This window comes from Myxine glutinosa, chromosome 13, assembly GCF_964187855.1.
Source record: "Myxine glutinosa chromosome 13, kmMyxGlut1.1, whole genome shotgun sequence".
NCBI classification, from domain to species: domain Eukaryota; kingdom Metazoa; phylum Chordata; class Myxini; order Myxiniformes; family Myxinidae; genus Myxine; species Myxine glutinosa.
Genome location: NC_136273.1, coordinates 23,824,081 through 23,845,360, shown reverse-complemented (window position 1 = coordinate 23,845,360; position 21,280 = coordinate 23,824,081). Strand labels below are relative to the sequence as shown.

The 21,280-nt window shown below is 48.2% G+C and overlaps 1 protein-coding gene across 3 annotated transcripts in view; it reads left to right on the top strand.

Moving 5' to 3' along the window:
- Positions 1–21,280, top strand: part of PTGES2 (prostaglandin E synthase 2) — a 43,688-nt gene that overhangs the window by 8,804 nt on the left and 13,604 nt on the right. Inside the window, exon 1 of one of the 3 annotated variants that reach the window (XM_078767183.1) lies at positions 2,331–2,350. The exons of the other annotated variants lie outside the window; for them this stretch is intronic. The gene's annotated coding sequence lies outside the window, so the exon portion shown is untranslated. Of the gene's footprint in view, positions 1–2,330; positions 2,351–21,280 lie in introns of those variants that run through there. 3 annotated transcript variants of the gene reach the window in all.

The following is a 21,280-nucleotide window of genomic DNA, read 5'->3' as shown; positions in this document are numbered from 1 at the left end:
GACGCGGGAGAGATCGATGCAGCCACCTGCAGTGAACCTTGCCACATATTATGGAGGGAAAAACGAAGGACCCGCTACATTCGCAACCAGCGTTCCAATGGATCGAGCAACGTACTTCCCATTACTCCAGCACCCTAAGACGATAGACCTAGCATACCACATCACCAAGTACAACATTGACGGGACTCTGCCATCTTGGACAGGATTCAACCAACTACTGTCTTGTGTTGAAGTTCCACCAAAGAGCGTGATAGGGTATCTCCCTGTCATTGATGCCACTCCGACTGAAATGAATACGGTACTAACAATACTGCAGAGAAGTGTTCAGATCGCCGACAAGTTACAGTTGGAAGCAGTCGTCATTGTCGTTGACCAAGCCATCTATTGCAAGTCACAGCTCATTAGATGGAAGAATGCACAGTTCATGAAGAGACTGGTAATTCGACTTGGGGCATTCCACACTGCAATGTCCTTTCTTGGCCGTATTGGAAAGAGATTTCGAGATGGTGGTCTCCAAGACATCCTGGTTGAGTCAGAGATTGTTGCAGTGGGGTCTGTGAATGGAGTGTTCAGCGGCAAGCATTACAACAGGGCAGTTCGAGCCCATAAGCTGATGTCAGACGCGATGCAGCAGATGCTCCTGGATGCATATTTTGAATCTATTCCAGAACATGAAGCGGGTAGAGTGAAGGAACTTTTGTCAAACTTAGCTGAAGCTTTCCCACATCCAAACTACCATGTCATTCTCAACAGTGACAAGTTCAAAAACTTCAAAACCTCCTTTGACAAATTCTTAGAAGCAAGTGACACCAAACCAACATTTCGCTTCTGGAGTTCATACATTGAGACGGTGGAGCTTCTCTAGCCCATCTCGAGTTTATCATGACGTCAATGCGCACTGGTTCGCTTGTACGCCGCGTAATTGTCTTTGATGGGTTAAAATATCACCCCTTACACACTTATTGGACCTATTAACAGTTTCAAAATAGCATTGGTAAACCACCATGGATCGTAGTAGCAACACCAATCACAAATATTGTACAAAAATTTAACATTATGCAAGTTTTAAGGTCCAAAAACATGACTTTCTGATAAATGCATCAACAGCATGTTATTTTACCAAGTCGTTAAAACAACATTTTGACTACTTTTGGGGGTCTGAATTAATAAATATTGCTGCCAAGACCAATGTGAACATGACATCATATAGTTTGTGTTGTTTTTTTACTGTGTAAATTGGTATTTCAAATGTAACATACAATTGGTGTATACTGGTGTTTTGGGGCAGCGGTTCTCGGTAACGTACCACGATATCGCTTGTGAAAAAAAACAAGATGTTTTGGAGGTCATAAGGCTTCATCCCACACCCTTCTTGCCAAATCCCTAGGTTCAGGTCATGAAATCAAAAAAAATAATAGATATCCACCCTATGGCCCTGTGTCTACATGGCATATATGTGCTATTACTCGTCAAAGAAATGTTACATGTGGGTGTTTTTTTATGCAAATTAATTTACCATGTTTGGTTTTACATCCTATCTGAAGGATGCATTGACAACTATGATTTAGTGGCTTTTTTTGGTCTAGAACCACCAGCGGATTAAAAAAAAAAGAATAATAATAATAATAATAATAATTCATTTATTTTGTATAGCGCTTTTCCAGAAGCCCAAAGGCGCTTTGACAGAGTGGCAAACATAATGCATAACAATACATGAAAACAACAATTGCAAAAAGACAAGAATCAATAGGGAAATATTTAAAGCAAAAGGAGGGAGAAGGAGAAGAGATAGTCATGGGTTAAATGCTGTGGGTTGAATGTTGAATGCAGTGTTGAACAGGTGGGTCTTTAGTGATGTTTTGAATGTGGTGAGTGAGGAGGAGTCTCTGATGGTGTGAGGTAGTGAGTTCCAGAGGGTGGGAGCAGCGATGGAGAAGGCCCTGTCCCCCCAGGATCTGAATTTGGTCCGGATGGAGGGGGTCAGGAGGTTGGTACCAGCAGAGCGGAGGTTGCGGGTGGGAGTGTGTCTGGAGAGGAGGTCAGCCAGGTAGGATGGGGCCAGGTTATGGAGGGCTTTGTATGTCAAGAGGAGGATTTTGTACTGGATTCTCTGGGGGATGGGGAGCCAGTGAAGCTTGTAAAGGACGGGGGTGATGTGGTCACGGGTCCGGGAATGGGTGAGTAGACGGGCAGCGGAGTTCTGAATGTATTGGAGTTTATTGGTGATTTTTGAGGGTGAACCATAGAGGAGGCTATTGCAGTAGTCCAGACGGGAGGTGATGAAGGCGTGGATGAGGGTTTCTGCAGCCGTGGAGGAGAGGGATGAGCGGAGACGGGCAATGTTTTTCAGGTGAAAGAAGGCTGACTTTGTGATCTGTTTAGTGTATTTGTCGAAGGAAAGGGTTTGGTCAAAGATAACGCCAAGATTCCGGATGTGAGGAGAGGTGGATACTGGGATACCGTCGATGTTGAGGGCAAAGTTATGGGTGGATTTTGTGAGCGTTTTTGGGCCTAACATAATGGCACTAACAAAATACAACACCAATCCATAGCATATTGTGGCGGACACGAAAGCACTGACGCGGTGACATCACCCCGCACACCAAGTGGGGATGGGCCACGCCAGGGAGAGAGGCGTGGCCTCACGATATACGCGGAGCGCGCAGCCCTGAGCAGCTTAGTGCTGCAGTTTGAGTACTTTGAATAAAGACTCTTTTATGAACCGCGTTGTCCGCTTGCTCTTTGCGTAAGCATTAGCGTGCGCAGCATCGCGCTTTATATGGTGACCTCGACGTTGGATCTGCCATAGCGATCCTTCCGAACACGACGCCATTGCAATGGCCAACGACAAGGCAATGGCGATTAAACTTCCCGAATTTTGGGAGGCCCAGGCCGAAGTCTGGTTCGTTCAAGCCGAAGCCCAATTTCAGCTTCAGCGCCTCACCAACGACGACATGCGCTACTGCCACGTCGTCGCCTCCCTCGGGCCCGGCACGGCCGCTCGAGTTGTGTCCGTCCTTCGCCACCCACCGGACGGCCACAAGTACGAGGCACTCAAGCGGCTACTCCTAGCCACGTTCGGCCTCACGGACGACGCACGGGCCGACCGCCTCCTGGATCTCCCAGAGCTCGGCGACACGCGCCCGTCGGTCAGAATGGACCATATGCTGTCACTGTTGGGCGACGAAGCCCCCGGTTCTCTATTCCAGGCGCTTTTCCGTCGCCAACTTCCAGCGCAGGTTCGCCTCACGTTGGCCGGGACCGGGCTAACGGAACCCCGAGCATTGGCGGCCGAGTACTTCGCCGCTTCGGACACGCGGGCGAGAGTCGGCGTGGCCGTCACGGCCCTCGTGGCTGATGCTGCTAATGCTGCTGATGCTGCTGTTCCACAGCATCAGCTTATACAGCATACGCAGCATGCTGATACGCACCTCGTGACCGCCGCCACGCCCCGCCCACCGCCGCGGCGAAAACCGCCACCGCGGGGAAACCCGCCAACTCCACCGGCCTGGCGGAGCCAGCCGCGCTCCTCCAGCTCCACCACCTGGTGCTGGTTCCACGCCAAGTTTGGCCACGAGGCTCGGCAATGTCATCCGCCATGCTCCTTCAACAGGTCGGGAAACGCCCGGGCCGGCGCTCAATAGTGGCGATGAGCGCCGGCCGTTCGAGCAGCCTGCTGTTCATAACGGACACCTTATCCGGGCGCCGTTACCTGTGCGACACGGGACCGCAGGTGAGTGTCGTTCCCGCCGGCACGTCAGACAAGCACGCCGCGGGCGGGGGCCCCGCACTGCTTGCCGCGAACGGGACGCCCATCCGTACGTACGGAAAACGCTGCCTCTCTCTGCGGTTCGGAGGGCAGGTTTTCCGATGGACATTCGTCACCGCCGACGTGCCCATGGCACTGCTTGGCGCGGACTTCCTGTGCGCTAATGGGCTCCTGGTCGACGTAAAGCGCAGATGTCTTGTCCAGGCCGAGACGTTCAGCTCGCTCGCTTGTGCGCTGCCCAGCTCTTCGAGCACCTCAACGAGCGGCTTGCCAAGCGGTTTGCCGAACGGTTCGGTTCCGGCCACGTTGGTCTGTACGCTTCCGGCAGCGGACGCATTCACCCGCCTCCTCGCCGGCTTCCCGGCCCTCACGCGGCCCACCTTCTCGGCGGGGGCCGTCAAGCACTGGGTGGCCCATCACATCCCCACCGTCGGGCCACCGGTCTATGCCCGGGCACGCCGCCTCGAGCCGACGAAGCTGGCGGTGGCAAAAGCGGGGTTCGCTACCCTGGAGCGACTCGGCATCGTTCGGCGCTCAGAGAGCGCTTGGGCGTCGCCGCTGCACATCGTGCCGAAGCCGGGCAGGGGATGGCGACCGTGCGGGGACTATCACCGTCTCAATGACGCCACCACCCCCGACCGCTACCCCGTCCCCCACATTCAGGACTTTTCCGCCCGTTTGGCGGGCATGTCCTTCTTCTCGAAGGTGGACCTCATACACGGCTACCATCAGGTCCCCGTCAGGCCGGAGGACGTCCCGAAGACGGCGGTCATCACGCCATTCGGACTCTTCGAGTTCCTGCGGATGCCCTTCGGTCTGAAGAATGCGGCTCAGGCGTTCCAGCGACTGATGGACAGCGTCCTGCGCGACTTGGATTTTGTCTACGTCTACCTGGACGATATCCTCATCGCCAGCGCGTCCCGTGAAGAGCACCTACGCCACCTCCGCACGCTCTTCGAACGCCTGGGCCAGCATGGCCTGATTGTGAACCCCGCAAAGTGCCGGTTCGGCGCCGCCATAATCGATTTTCTGGGGCACCGTGTCACCAGGCACAGAGCCGTCCCCCTGCCGGCCAAGGTGGAGGCGGTGAAGGGGTTTCCGCGCCCCCGCATGATCAGAGGGCTGCAGGAGTTCCTGGGCATGGTAAACTTTTACCATCGGTTCCTGCCCCGTATCGCCCAGCTCCTGTGCCCCCTGCACGAAGCTCTCTGAGGTAAGCCGGGCAAAGGCGACGTTACCTGGACCGAGCAGATGGACACGGCGTTCACGGGCGCGAAGCTCGCCTTGGCTAATGCCACCATTCTCGCGCACCCGGCGCCCGATGCACCGATCGCCCTCACCACCGACGCCTCGGACTACTCGGTGGGCGCGGTGCATGAGCAATGGGTGCGTGGAGCTTGGCAACCGCTGGCGTTCTTTAGCCGGCAGCTTCGCCCGCCCGAACGCCGTTACAGTACCTTCGACCGCGAGTTGCTCGGGCTTCACTTGGCGGTCAGGCACTTCCGCCATCTGCTCGAGGGCCGTGCGTTCACGGCCTTCGTCGACCACAAGCCGCTGATCTTCGCGATGGGCAAGGTCACCGAGCCGTGGTCGGCCCGGCAGCAGCGTCACCTCTCGGCCATGTCCGAGTACACGACGGACATCCGGCACGTCGCGGGGAAGGACAACCCAGTGGCGGATTGCCTTTCCCGGGCCGTCGCCCACGCAGTCCACCTCGGCATCGACTATGCCCGGATGGCAGCGGACCAGGTCGCTGACCCCGACGTCCAGGCCTTGCGGACCGCCATCACGGGCCTCCGTGTCACCGAGGTGCCGTTCGACGGCGCAGGCGCGGCCCTCTTGTGCGACGTCTCCCTCAGGCGTCCTCGCCCCATCGTGCCCGCGGGCTGGCAGCGCCAGGTGTTTGACGCCATCCACGGCCTGTCCCACCCGGGTGCGAGGGCCTCCCAAAGTTTGATCGCCGACAAGTTCGTCTGGCATGGCCTCCGGAAGGCCGTCCGCGGCTGGGCCAGGACGTGCCTCGCGTGCCAGCGCGCCAAGGTGCACCGGCACACCCAGGCCCCGTTGGCCCCGTTCACGGTGCCGGAACGCCGGTTTGACCACGTCCACGTGGACCTGGTGGGACCTCTGCCCCCCTCGCGGGGTTTCACCCACGTCCTCACCATGGTGGACCGCACCACCCGGTGGCCGTAGGCCGTGCCCTTGGCGTCGACGACGGCGGCGGACATCGCGCAGGCTTTCATCGCCACCTGGGTCGCCCGGTTCGGCGCCCCCTCAGACATCTCGTCCGACCGCGGCCCCCAGTTCACCTCGGAGCTCTGGGGGGCGGTCGCGCAGGGGCTCGGGGTCCGGCTGCACCGAACCACGGCATACCACCCCCAGGCTAACGGCCTGTGTGAGCGATTTCACCGCTCATTGAAGGCCGCGCTCCGGGCCACCCTCCGCGACGGCGGCTGGGTCGACAGGCTACCCTGGGTCCTGCTGGGCCTCCGGACGGCGCCCAAGGAGGACCTGCGCGCATCCGCGGCGGAGTTGGTCTTCGGGCAACCGCTGCGGGTGCCGGGCGAGTTCCTCCCCGACTCCACGGCACCATGGTCTGCGGCACAGCAGCACTCCGCTCTGCAAGAGACCACCCAGAGGTTCGCCCCGGTGCCAACGGCATGCCACGGGCACCCACCGACGCACGTCGCCCCGGAGCTTCGCACGGCGGAGTACGTCTTTGTCCGCCACGATGCCCACCGGACACCACTGCGGCCCCCGTACGACGGGCCTTTCCGCGTGCTGGAGACCGGGGCGAAGCACTTCACCCTGGACATCGGCGGTACTCCTGACCGCGTTTCTGTAGACCGCCTCAAGCCGGCCCACCTCGACGTGGACCATCCACCGCCAGTGGCCCGACCCCCGCGTCGGGGCCGCCCCCCTGCGGGCGGACCCCCGGCACCGCCCAGCCCCGCCGCCACGCCGCCCCCCGGTCCTGCTGCCGGAGGCATCCCAGATGGCATCCCTGCATCCCAGACACCGCCAGTCGCCAGGGGGCGCTTCGGCCGGGTCATCCGTTTGCCCCGCAAACTGACCCTTCAGGTGCGCGGGGATTCTGGGGGGGCGCGTGTGGCGGACACGAAAGCACTGACGCGGTGACATCACCCCGCACACCAAGTGGGGATGGGCCACGCCAGGGAGAGAGGCGTGGCCTCACGATATACGCGGAGCGCGCAGCCCTGAGCAGCTTAGTGCTGCAGTTTGAGTACTTTGAATAAAGACTCTTTTATGAACCGCGTTTTGTCCGCTTGCTCTTTGCGTAAGCATTAGCGTGCGCAGCATCGCGCTTTAATATTTTGTATATTACAGCTTGCTAACTATCCAAGAGATGCTCCATGTATTATTTCATCTAATATTCAATTACCTTCTTTATTTTTTGTCAAAACCAGTTTGAATATTCTGTGACATGGTCATTTTTTTCTCCTCCCCCCCCCCCCCCCCCTCTCTCTTGTCTATTATCTGCTACATTTTATATATTCTGCTTGAAATGAATTTTCTCTCTTCTCTGACATCGGGTTCATCAACAATTCCATTCATCTATTCCACTTCATCAAATCCACTCTTCACATCTTGTAAAATCACTGAATTTCTAATTTCCTTTCCTCTCGCAACATACTCCATTACAACAATGAACAAACTTTCCATTTCCCTTTGTCTCATTCAATTTGTTGTGAAATAACAGCTAATTAATTTAAATGCACATTCTTTTTCATTAATAAATGTTTTATTTGTGAACATGACACATGCAAACCAAGCCTCTTCATTTATTTCTGTTGTTGTTTTACTATCTTATTTGAAATTGATGAACTGTCAAAGACGAGACAAAAAGCTTTAAAAGCTTTTTAAGTGCCAATATGTATCAAAACAAAACTGAAACGTTTCGGAGGCAATGTCCATCATACCATAAACCACATCCAATACTAGAATGTATCTCCAGATAAAACAATGTTATTCTTTGTGTCAAAGAAGAATAGAAATTAAGACAACAAAATTTCATAACCAAACACAGTTCAATCATTAAATTACATGTATATGGTAATTGTGCACCATATGACATGTACACATTAATATGTTTAGTTGACAAGATAAACATTGAATATTTCATAATTTCATGGATTATGGATGCTGTTACACATACCTAACCATCTTTGTCCTGTTTCAGAATTACTTATCAATAACAAATATAAACATGCCCTTGGCCAATCACTAGCAAGCATTTTGGTGAGTTGTAACAATTGTCGGAACAAATTAAAACAACTTCTTATGAAATGAAACACTTGATTAAACTTTATGTAGTAGTTGTTGAAAATTAGATTGAGATTTATAGTGAAATCACTACAGGGATGTACATTATATAGTGGAGATATGATACTCATCCCCACATAACATCTTCCACAAATATGACCAAATGAAGATCATATATTCACAAAGTGTTTGTCATTCTACTGTTCATAAATTAATGCTTTCTGATATATCTTGCGCTCTGACAAGTACACTGGCCTTTACATTATCTAGCAAAATGTACGCATCTAGCAATTGATAAAGAGCATCAAAGGATCACCATGCATGTCTGTAGGCAATCTTTCCTCTTGTAATACCCTGATGTATCACAGGCCAGTAAAATATTCAAGTAATTGCACATTATGTATTGTATTCTTTATGACAGGAACATGTTTTTTTTACCCCTGCATGTCTGACATGACCTTTACAAGCAAAATTACATTTGTGTTCATCTATTCAACTCACATTTCATTCAGTATGTCTACAATAAAACATGATTGTACTACATGCAAAGGATGATGGCAAACTTCTAATCTATAATCATCCCAATAATAGTAATGATAAAAGGAATACATGCCCCAAATTATGGCAAAATACATGTCACACAATTATGGCAAATTGGTAAAACTATGTATGTACACAGAGGGTATTCTGGTGACATAGCTTCTGGCACTGTACATTCAGTGGTTAAACTGCAGCTTCATACATTTCAACTAAATAATGCTTAGAGCAGTGAGTAATATCTGTACCCTATTAGCAATAGTCTTTCTGTCTAGAGGTACACAACAGTACTACATACAGCATACCTCAAGGAATCTATCTAATACATTATCATTAATTGGCAACCTGTTTGTTTTTTACAGCATACATACATGTACACATCATTGCCAATAAGCAATCGGATAGGAACTTTGAATGTGGTGGTAACTTGTATATTTGGGCATTCTGTAAAGAAAAAAAAAATCATTACTTTGACTGTAAACGGCTTCAAACTATTCCAAGAAACAGAATGAAAGTGCTTCAATAATCTATCTCAACACAGTGGCAAATTCAGAGAACCCACAGTATGGACAGAAAAACTAGACAGTTTCACAATAATGAGATTTAACGCACATACAGTAGGTGTGCATAATTAGATATGTTATCATTTGCATGATAGAGGAAACAGTCAAAATATTTACAATAAACTTCAATGTCATCATCATGGAAAGGATCTGTTCATTAGACACATGAATGAACAGTGTACTGTACATGCATGGGTATATACATGTTGATTACATGTTGTTGATTACATTACATATACATGTTGATTCAGGGCAAATGACTAACTGGATATTCTTGCTTTGCAGACTAAATTATGGATTACAAATGTGTGTCCCAGCAAACTAGACTCAGCAGACTGGTTCTAATGATTATTACTTATCAGTATACCCATGCATACATGTTGATTCAGGGCAAATGACTAACTGGATATTCTTGCTTTGCAGACTAAATTATGGATTACAAATGTGTGTCCCAGCAAACTAGACTCAGCAGACTGGTTCTAATGATTATTACTTATCAGTATACCCATGCATACATGTTGATTCAGGGCAAATGACTAACTGGATATTCTTGCTTTGCAGACTAAATTATGGATTACAAATGTGTGTCCCAGCAAACTAGACTCAGCAGACTGGTTCTAATGATTACTTATAAGTTGTCACGTACTATGTTTGACCTTATGCATTGTTTCTCTTTTCTGGCAGATGCAGAAGCTTTGAAGTACTATTTACTGCCCTAAAACAAATGATCAATCTCTATTAACATCGTTACCAGAAAAAGAAATGTGTTCTGTCTCACAAGCATTTCAGTGATTGGTACAGTATGTAAATGCAAGCAGTGTTATTATTAACAATGTTCTTCCAAGGAGCTTAAGAGTGAGCGATGAAATCAATTGCCTATTCATCTTCTGCATTATCAGAGTCTTCAATGTCATCCATGTCATTTTCAGTAGAGACTGAATTCTTGCAGTCTATACACTTGCATAGATCTGTACAAGGTATATTGTGGTGTCTACAAGAGCAGCGGCCCTTTCCTCCTCCTTTGGGGTCCTCACAGTTTGTCTTCTTGCAATTAGTGTGTGAGCTCCAACAGAGTGCTTGGTGCAGGAGGAAGATCACCCCACACAATCTCCACATGAAGAACCACTCCACACAAACAATTTCTGTTGAATGACACAGTTGTTGTTCTGTCAAAGAAAAAAGATATTCATTCTAAACATGGATAAAACAGCTTTGGCAGATCATGATTTTATAGCCTCTGAAAATGGTAATCTAATCATCAATCCAATCCCTTTTACCTATAACATACTAAAAAGACCTCACAATAGACACTGTCATCAATTCATTAAAAATATACCAAATAGTGATATGTTGAACAATGTCAGGAAATAAACTCCAAACATACATTTCCCCTACCTCCCTATATATCAGCTTAATGACAGTTAATATTGCATTAATATGGAAATTGACATTTGTTTCTAATTTCAGATGATACTTAATTATCTTACATTGGTTTAATTCAGAAAATCTAACAGAAATGTACAATGCATATCAATCAATAAAATATTGAATGATTAAATAAATGAAATATACACTAAAAATAAAATGCACTAAAGAACAGGTGGTATATGGGAAGGAAACGATTCTCAGCATACGTCCATCACAAAGGGAATCTTTCATATCATTTGACCCTTCATCGCCTGCACCCTACACACAAGAGAAAATTTATTAATGTACCTTGCAAGATCTTTGCCTTTGAAGCTCTATCCTGTGCCCGCCTTATGGTCGTAATGTTGCAGAAATGCTGGTAACGGTCTGTGTGGTATCCTGGTTGACCACAATGTTTTCTAGATTGGAAAAAATAAGATAAAGTGTATAATAAGGAACATAGCTTTCAGGACCAGTTCGGTCCATTTTTAAAAATGAATTCATCTCATGCTGGAAATTGAGAGCGAGACATTACGTATGCTGTACACTATTGAGTACAGCTTACATCTCTTATGACAGGGCTAGTTGCTAGAACCATCGTATCCAAAAATCGACAAAATTTCACTGATTTATCATGGAAGTGTGTTGTTAAACACCATCATGGGGCATCAGAGTGTAACATCATCACCTTGTCAAATAATTTTTTCACACGACTGATGCGACAGATAAAAAGTAAAACATATCAAAAGACCAAGGTCTCGATCTATGCAATGTCAGATTTATTGGACTAGATTTGATGTGACAGATTCAACTTTGTAGCTGTGTCAACTTTCAAAGTTTTAGGTACCAATTGTTTTTCCTATTAGTGGCAATGCATTAGCCTATTACTATTAGTAACCTACACCCATATGCATTACCGGTAGATGACGAAGCTGCCATTACAATGTTGCAAACATATCAGCTGAGGAAGTTTAGAAGGCACATTTCAGAATTATTCTTGCAGCTCTTTTTAAACATTTATTCAGCTTCAGCATCGTATTGTGCGATTCGTACCGTCCTCCCTAAATACTACAACAATATTCTAGATGGCAAAACTAAGCTTGTAAAAAGAGTGTGCAGACTGCTTTGGGGAACACAGTCGCGAATTCTATTGAGCATAGCCAACTTAGAAGAAACAGTTTTCTTTACGTATTGAAACATGCGGGGTCCATGATTAGATCTAATTCTTATCTGTATGTGTAGTGTAGGTTTCTGTACAATCCAGCAAGGTTATCATGACTTGAGTTGTACCTGTGTACAGTGACTTGTGCTTGTGTGCAAATTGCTGATGTTGTGCCAAATTAGTCATAAATATAAAGCTTCGTTCAACTGGGATACATTTTATTTATCCAGCTCTCATATTGCTTCCACATTTGATGAGTATTTGACACATGTTATGTCCTTCCGGCAGGACATTTCATCCACAATTGCCGCTCCTCATCAGGACGGTGAACAGGCTTTGATGAGTAACAGAATAGAATAGAAAAGAATAGAATAGAATAGACTTGTGGACCGTGGGCGGTGTAATTGTCAACTGAATTTGATTGAATTTTTTACTTTCAATCAGGATTTAGTGTTCACACTGTTCTCGTGTTGATCTGATGATCATCGATCATGAGCAGAGAAGATAACACAGGTTGACAACGCTGATACTGATAGTGATACGTGATAGACCTTGATGAGTGTTACGTTGGTAACAAATCTTGCTGCCTTCTTTCTACTCAGCCACTGCTGGCCACTCTTTGTACTCAAAGCCGAGTCAGATCATACAGAAAGTATCCTAGCCTGACTCGAACCGAAGTTGAGCCTGGCTTGACTTGACAAGCCTTGACAAGCCAACTTGAAGTTGAGCCTTTGATATGCTGCGACATAATTCAAACATTGTATCTGCTGTGGCCTTGATGACGAGATAATCGAGTTGTTGTGCTGAAGTATAAAGGTGAGACATTGTAAAAGCCAGAGAGAGAGGTCCTGGACTAAATGATGTTGCTGTTCTGTATTTGATGTTCCTTTTTTTTTTCTTTTTTTCTTTTTTTTGTATACAAGATCGAGGCTCGTGAAAGAGCGAACATTAATCACACAGAAAGACAAACAGACACATAAAACAAATAACATCGGGAGCGGTAGACAAGATGGGGAGAGAGGGGGAAGGACACAAACACAACATTTGAGAGCAGGGACCGAGAAACATGGAGACATCGAGAGATCTGTGGGAGGGAGAGGGCTTTGGGGGGGAGGCATGTGAAGGGGGGGGGGGGGTGGGAGAGGTATAAACATATGGACACTGCCAGGATTTCCAGGAAAGAAATTGGAATTTCAAACAAGGTGGATCTGGGGTGAATTAGTGGGGGTAGAAAAGATCAAGGTTATGGATGGGGGAAGATAAGAGATGGTGGTGAACAGCTGTTTTAAAGACCTGGAGGGAGGAGAGGGATTGAAGGGAGTGTGGGAGTTTGTTCCACAGGCGGGAGAAAAGAGGAATGAAAGAGTGAAGGTGAGCAGAGAGCCGAGATTTCGGCAGTTTAACCATCAGAGGGTTGCTGGCAGATCTTGTGCGACCTGTAGGAATATTTGGGGGACAGAGCACAGAGAGAGCTGGGGGAGCAAGGCCGGAGAGGAGTCGGTAGAAGACAGAAAGGCCACCTACCTGCCTGCGGTGAGTGAGTGAAAGGCCCTCAGAGATAGCTTCATCGCGGGAGATTCCAATGATTTTGAAAGCTTTGGATTCAACAGCGTGAAGCCGAGCCAGGTGTGAGGCAGGAGCACCAGCCCATAGGGGAGAACAGTATTCCATTGAGCTGCGGATGAAAGCCTTGTATGTGGTGAGGAGCTCAGGTGTGCCGAGGAAGGACTTCGCACGACGGAGGATGCCCAGTCGGCGACTGGCTTTGGAGGCCAGCTTGGAAATGTGGTTTTCCCAAGAAAGATCATGGCAGATATCCTTTGATATACTATTTGATGGTACTCCCAGTACCTCTGTATTTTTGGTATGTTATTTGTGTGTAAAAGCCAGACTCCCTCTCCCGAGCATTAAAATATTCTTCAATGTAATCCCGCGTAGAGGACAATCGATTATTTCATTACTATTGTGTTGACCGAATAATGATCTAAAATTAATCCTCGTCACTGTGCACCTAATTTTGTCCTGGAGGCCCCAGTGTCCTATGAGCAATTATTTTGCTTCTTTAATGTTCTCAGAGGTATGCGACTGGGGAAACTTTGTCACACCCAGTAGTCGGCACTGGAGTTTTACATCTTTTATAAAATGGCATGTGATGCCCATGAATGCATCCATGTTCATGGAGGTCCACATGTCAGAGGTTAGGCTCACACAAACCACTTCCTTCATGTCTTGCTTAATATTTTTCTTCCATCCTCTGCTTCAGTGTATTCCTGCTAGGGTAAGGTGTAAGGTGTAGGTTGGGTCCAGCTTCCCAACAAAAGCTCTGAAGACCTCATCCTCCATCACTGAAAATGGCTGAGAATCTTTCACCACCATGTCCACCAATGCATCATCCAGCTCCTTCTTCCTGCCTGTTAGATCAAATAATTTACAATTGTAGTAATAATGTTTCATCAATAAATGCAATAATGTTTCACTCTATTTTAAACTCCCCCTTTTCCTCAACTTGTATAAATGAGCACATGTTTCAAATGTTCCATCAGTTACATTTTCTTCCTATAAGAACCACAATCCCACACCCATAGCCCAATAAAAACACAATAAAACAACCACAACCCAAAACAAGTCAGTGCTGAACTAACATGGCAATGTAGCAGCAACAGGCCTCACAGTAGCAGGAGGAGCAATACTTCCACCCTCTGCATTGGGGTCAAGTGAATGTTTGGCTCTCAGACGTCTGACCATGGATGAAGTATTGTTATAATACTTCAATACTGAAGGGCACAGCCTACACCTAACCTCATCCTGGGAGATCAAATCAAAATACTCCCATGCCTTATATCTTGGTCTCTTTATTCCTTTACCCTCCATACTCTTTATCGGCCTATCTAATATCTCTCTCTGAACAGTTCGAAATCACATGCTATTTGATCCTGAATAGGAAGATCAAAGACCAGACTACTTCTATTCCCTGATTCTTCCCTTCGTACCCTTCAGAGACGAAAGTTCTCTTCTCAAAGAGAATGAAACTGCCGAGGAAGCACAAAATAACTTCAAAGAGGAGGACGATCCTCAGTTGTTTGGCGAAGCGGAGGCTGCTATGCGAGACATGTTCGACATGAATGCCAATACATCCATCAAACTGACTCAAAGAGAGGGTCACAATGTTAAATGAATTGCGATCAGAGGCGCATCTTTGAAAACGTGAATGAAGTCACCTTCAACATAAATGTCAACATGAAGCCAACAAATGTCACTGTGACATCAATCCTTTGAGAATGTTCACTAGTGGTGTCGGGGGCACTGGCAAGTCATTTCTCATCGAGGCTGTAAAGGCTCTGGTTGATGATATGTGGCCATCTGACGACTTGAAGTGTGCCATTGCTTGGCTTGGCTTGGCTGCTTTCAATGTTGGTGGTGTGACTATTCACCGGCTGTTTCAGTTACCAGTAGAGCACGAAGGCAAGGAAGCAGGCTACTGGTCACTGTCTAAAGCAGCCCAGAAAGTCCTGAAGAGCACACTTCGCAGCTTGAAAATTCTGATCATTGACGAAGTTTCAATGGTTTCCAGCCTCAACTTGGCATATATTCACCTGAGGCTGGAAGAGCTGTTTGGGGGAGACAAGTGGTTTGGAAATATCAGTGTCCTCTTTGTTAGTGATTTGCTCCAACTGCAGCCAGTCAATGGCAATCCTGTGTTTGAGGTGATAGACAAGAAGGCTATGCGCCACAATCTGGGATGTGCAACATCTGTTAGCATTTGGAAAGACTCTGTAGCGTATGATGAGCTCACCATCAATGAACGACAGAAGAAGGATGGCAAATTCTCGTCTATGCTGGAGTGTGTGAGATGTGGTTGTCTGACTGAAGAAAGCATTGCTACCTTTCAAGAACGGGTTGTTGATGGCACAGTCTTGGAAACATTTCATGATCTCCAGAATTCATGTATGAGTCCAGTCTGTCTCTTTCCCACTCGAAAACAGTGCAATAAGGTGAATCATGACATGCTTAATCAGTTGGACTCTGAAAAGCATGTAATACAATGCACCGACGAGGTTGACGAAACTAAACGTACGGCCAAGTGGCATGACAAGGCAGCTAAACAGCTGAACAACCTCAATAATGAGTGCAACAACACAGCAGGACTTGAAGCTGTTTTGAACCTAGCAGTTAGTGCGAGAGTCATGCTCAGGCGCAACATAAATGTTAAGGAAGGCTTAGTCAATGGTGCCGCAGGCACCATCCTTGATGTACTACCAGGTCGCATATCTGTCAAGTTTGACCACCTGAGTAGTCCTTGAGACATTGAGAAAGTAAAGGGAAAATTCATAGTGATGAAAAACTACTGTGTGTATCGCACCCAGTTCCTGCTTATTTTGGTTTGTGCCGTGGCTATACACAAATGTCAAGGGCTGTCTTTGGATTGTGCAATTGTAAACCTTTCCGATAAGGTACTTGCTGACGGAATGGCCTATGTTGCATTGTCTAGACTACTCTCGAGTGAAAACGCTGGCAGGGTTGGTTTCACCTCGTTCCATTGACCCAGTATCTATTCGGATCAATACAAAATGTGTCAAGGAGATAAACCGATTGAGGGGACTCTACAGAAAAGGCCTTCCCTTGTATGACATCCCTGCTGCATCTGCCACCAAAAAGCGCAAGCCTATTGGTGTGTGCCAAAATGACGAGCCATCTGCATAAAAGCAACGGTGTTCTTCTGCAGAGCGAGAGGCTTCCAAACCTGCCAAGATAAAGCTTCATGCCTGTGTTGCAGAGCAAGAGGCTTCCAACCCTGCCAAGATGAAGCTTCATGCCCGTGTTGCAGAGCAAGAGGCTTCCAACCCTGCCAAGATGAAGCTTCATGCCCGTGTTGCAGAGCCAGAGGCTTCCATCCCTGTCAAGATGAAGCTTCATGCCCGTGTTGTAGAGCAAGAGGCTTCCAAACCTGCCAAGATAAAGCTTCATGCCCGTGTTGCAGAGCAAGAGGCTTCCAACCCTGCCAAGATAAAGCTTCATGCCCGTGTTGCAGAGCAAGAGGCTTCCAACCCTGCCAAGATGAAGCTCCATGCCCGTTTTGCAGAGCAAGAGGCTTCCAAACCTGCCAAGATGAAGCTCCATGCCCATTTTGCAGAGCAAGAGGCTTCCAACCCTGCCAAGATGAAGCTCCATGCCCATTTTGCAGAGCAAGAGGCTTCCAACCCTGCCAAGATAAAGCTTCATGCCCGTATTGCAGAGCAAGAGGCTTCCAACCCTGCCAAGACGAAGCTTCATGCTCGTGTTGCAGAGCAAGAGGCTTCCAACCCTGCCAAGATGAAGCTCCATGCCCGTTTTGCAGAGCAAGAGGCTTCCAAACCTGCCAAGATGAAGCTCCATGCCCGTTTTGCAGAGCAAGAGGCTTCCAAACCTGCCAAGATGAAGCTCCATGCCCGTTTTGCAGAGCAAGAGGCTTCCAACCCTGCCAAGATAAAGCTTCATGCCCGTGTTGCAGAGCAAGAGGCTTCCAAACCTGCCAAGATGAAGCTCCATGCCCGTTTTGCAGAGCAAGAGGCTTCCAAACCTGCCAAGATGAAGCTCCATGCCCATTTTGCAGAGCAAGAGGCTTCCAACCCTGCCAAGATAAAGCTTCATGCCCGTGTTGCAGAGCAAGAGGCTTCCAACCCTGCCAAGACGAAGCTTCATGCTCGTGTTGCAGAGCGAAAGACTTCTAACTCTGCTAAGACTGGAATTGACAAAGGTAAATCTAAGTTGCGGAATGAGAAGCCACAAGGAAACACTGAGCCTGAGAAGAGAGTTTGGCGTTTTCAATTCCACTCAGTTGATGCAGAGTGGCAGCGCGATGCTTGTGCAGCTTTATGTCTTCCGTTTGAGAAACCACATGGAGTGAGTGCTGGTGGTCATGACTTGCCTCTCACTCGTCCAGACATGCGTAAGATCAAAGGTATAATGCCAGGTGGGAACTGCATGTTCCGCTCGCTGTCATATGTCGTGACAGGTTCTGAAGACCACCACGAGGTCTGTGCCATAATAGTCCAGCACATGAGAGATATTGCCCCCTGTATGCTGCGACATATCAAAAGCTATTCGGGACTGAGCATTTGTTGAAGCATGGATGAGTACATCCAGCAAAGCGAGATGGACAGGTATGCCTGAGGCACGGATCTCGAACTGCTTACCTTTGCACCTTTGACCAAAACGTGTGTGTTTTGGATACAGTCAGGGTTACGTAAGACAATATAGGAACACATGCGCAGTGTTTGACATTGCTGACTAAGATATCTTGGCACTTTTACTCCAAGATTGGGTATCCTCCGAGTACCATATACCATTGTGTTATTCCACATTGTAAATAATTACAGAAACAAGTGAATAAAAAAAATTATGCTAAATTAAAAAGGCAATGTAGGGATGATGACAAACTACAGTCTAAAAAAGGTCCTACTCAAGATAGGGATGATGTTGGTTTGGAGAGTAGCTAACAGTATTTGCCATCACATAACAATCCCGACATCACTGCCTCCAGACTATTGTCGAGGGCTAGGCCGAGCTAAAAGTATTAGAAGCTTCTATATTTCATTTCTGCATAAGTACAAGATTTTCTGTATAAGAAGATTCAATATTGTTACAGACGCGGTTTTGGATGTTAGTTTACCGAGCGGTTTGGTATGACCGCGTCTGCACAGTTTACCCGATTCCACTCGAACGTTGACTAAGTCGCGCTATGCTAAATCAATTAAGGAAAGGACACAACGGCTGGGATTAAATGACACGACACCAGGGGTACAGTTCTCAAGACCACCGGAGGAGGTTATAATATTTGTATGCAGAACGTTTAGATTACACTGACAAGAGGTACAGCATAGGAAGGTGGGCACTTAATCACGGTCTTATAGTAGCCCCGACAGACCACAGATAAACAGGACAAGGCTGACTCACACAGGGATTGATGGCAAGGAAGGGCAGGTAGTCGATGGATAGCACAAGGTGCACCTTGGCTCAGGGACAGGATAAAGCGCGGTCCAAAAGATGCAGGGAGGTCTCTCAGCGCTCGGAGGTGGCGACTTCTCTTTCCAAGCTGGGGGCGCATCTCACGTCACCTCCGGTAAATGGCTGCGTATATCCAGCGGGGAGTGACACGCCCTCGGCTCGTTAGCTCCGCCCCAGATGGAATCGGCCCGCCGCTTCTTATTGGGTGCGGGGGGGTTACCGGGCTCCGCCCTTGACGAGGAGCTGACAGTCAGCCCCTTCGTGGTAACCCCGTCGGAGCACATGGGCAATGGCGGCTAACCAAGCCGGAGTGAGGACGCACACTCCCCGCGCGCTGTTGTTGTAGTTGTTGTTGTTGTTGTAGTTTCATGAGGAAGATGGGAGGAGGTATGGGGAGGTCCTAAACTCACTACTGGTGCCATACAATCACATTCTGGTGCAACGAAGAGTCAGAATTAATGGAAACGAGTCCTTAACTGACATAGACTAAGAATAACTAGCAAGATGTCCTATAGTTGTCTACGTGAGATGCGGTGAACCTGGGCACGACAGTTAATGGGGGAAAAAGGGGAAGGTCGGTTCTACAGAGTGTTGTTTACAGACAATGGGACTAGGGAATGGGGGATTGGGGATAGTTGGGGAGTATTGGGGAAATAGGGGAATATTTACAAGCGGATATGGATGGAGGCCAAATCCCATATCCGCAACATTGCACCCTTCTCTACCTCGGGGCGTCCCGACCCGATAAATTTTTACCTACTTTAGTGTGGCACTCAGATGTAGTTCCCTCTACTATTAACTCTACCCTGAGTGCGACAGTTTTACAGATGTTCACAAATGAGTAAATATGTCCCCCTGCGACGTTGCACCCTTCTCCTCACAGAAACACACCCACAGGATAACCGAATCGCGGAAAGAATTCTCAAACTACACATACAGCCGGTAGGGAGCATTATTTACACAAGACTACGCTGATATTTACACTACGATCCAGGACCTGTTTTTGGAGGAACACATGCAGATGTTATGCATAGAGAGAGCACGCATGCCAGCATCGATACACCAACCCACGAGTGCTCTGTGGCCTTACGGCCTTTAATAATGTGCAGAGCACCCCATCCAAGCACCAAAAGCACCACCCCATAACACAGTCAGCACCATCCGGTGCACCAATAAAATGTTCATAAATCACCGGTGGTGTCGCAGCCGGCCGATGTTCTGCCGCTGGTCTTGCCTTCATGTGGTGCACTTGGCCTTCTGGCTTCTTTCAAAAATAAAGAAAGGCGCCAACCGCGTCCATTTCTGTATTGTGGCCGTCAGGGGGGCAACTAAAAGTGGTTCACCTGTATGGCATAGGTGCCACGTTGACCCATAGGTCCATCCACGGGTGGTGCTTGCCCGCAAGAGAACTGCGGTCCATGGTGGGCGGCCACAAAAATTGCGGTCCATATGGTGTATCGATCCCGGCAGCAAGCAGCGAAAGTGCAGGCCCACAACTGCGGAGCCAGCACCTCTCTCTCCTCTCTCTCTGCCCCAAAGCCAGATCCTCGGAGGTGGGAGACAAAAGAAAAGACAAGTGAGTAAGGTGGTAAGGGCGCAAAAGTGCACGCAATATAAGATGATGCACACTGGGGGCACATGGGAACCAGGTGAGACAGGTACGTTCCTACCGTACGCCCCCCCCCCCCCCACCAGGTAACCTACATTGCCCCCCCCTTACCCCTTACTGTATCCACACAACACAACACTACCCATAAACATCTACTTTACAAATCAACAAACGTCCCTACTGTCTTCCCCGTTCCTCCCATAAACCAAATTCGTCTTCTCTCCCTCCTAACCAATCAAATTTGCTATTTCCAACTCTCATCACAATTTGCCATCTCCAACTCAACATCAAAATTTGCCATCACCAATTCATCATCAGTCCCTCCTAAGGAGGGAGAGATGGAATCACCCCAATGTCTCATCCACGTCATGATGCGTCTCACCAATCCACACAGCAATTCTCATTTCCTGCACACAGAACAAAGAAAACACAGGTGTGGAGTCATCATCATCACCACAGGTAAGTGGCTGCGTATGGTGCGACAGGTTCATCAAGCCTAACTATTTCCTAAATGACTTTAACAACTTAACATTACCCGGGGTCTTTCCCTGCCAATCCATTGGCCAACTTACACTATGGGTTCTGAAAACCAATTCCCATTGCCCAAACTGTGGTGCTTTTCAATTTGGGGTCTCACTCCCCCGATTCATCTCCCGGTGCCCTCGCACAATTTCTGGGCTGTGGCGTGTACCTCTCCCAGCGGGTCTACCCACCTGCACACCTCCACCACTGCAGTTGCCTCCGAGCTTACCTGCTCCTTACCCTAACCTAACTACCTGGGGAAGGCCCTCTGGCGCTCTCCCCACTCGGTGCCCTCTCTGGCACTGGGCTACCCGGGTCCGTCCTCCGGATCCTCGGGCCCCACTGACACTAACGGCTCCCAGAGCCCACCTGCGGCCTCACCTGGCCGACATCCTCACAGTGGTGGAGTGCCCAACCAACTACACACACTAACAGGCTACACG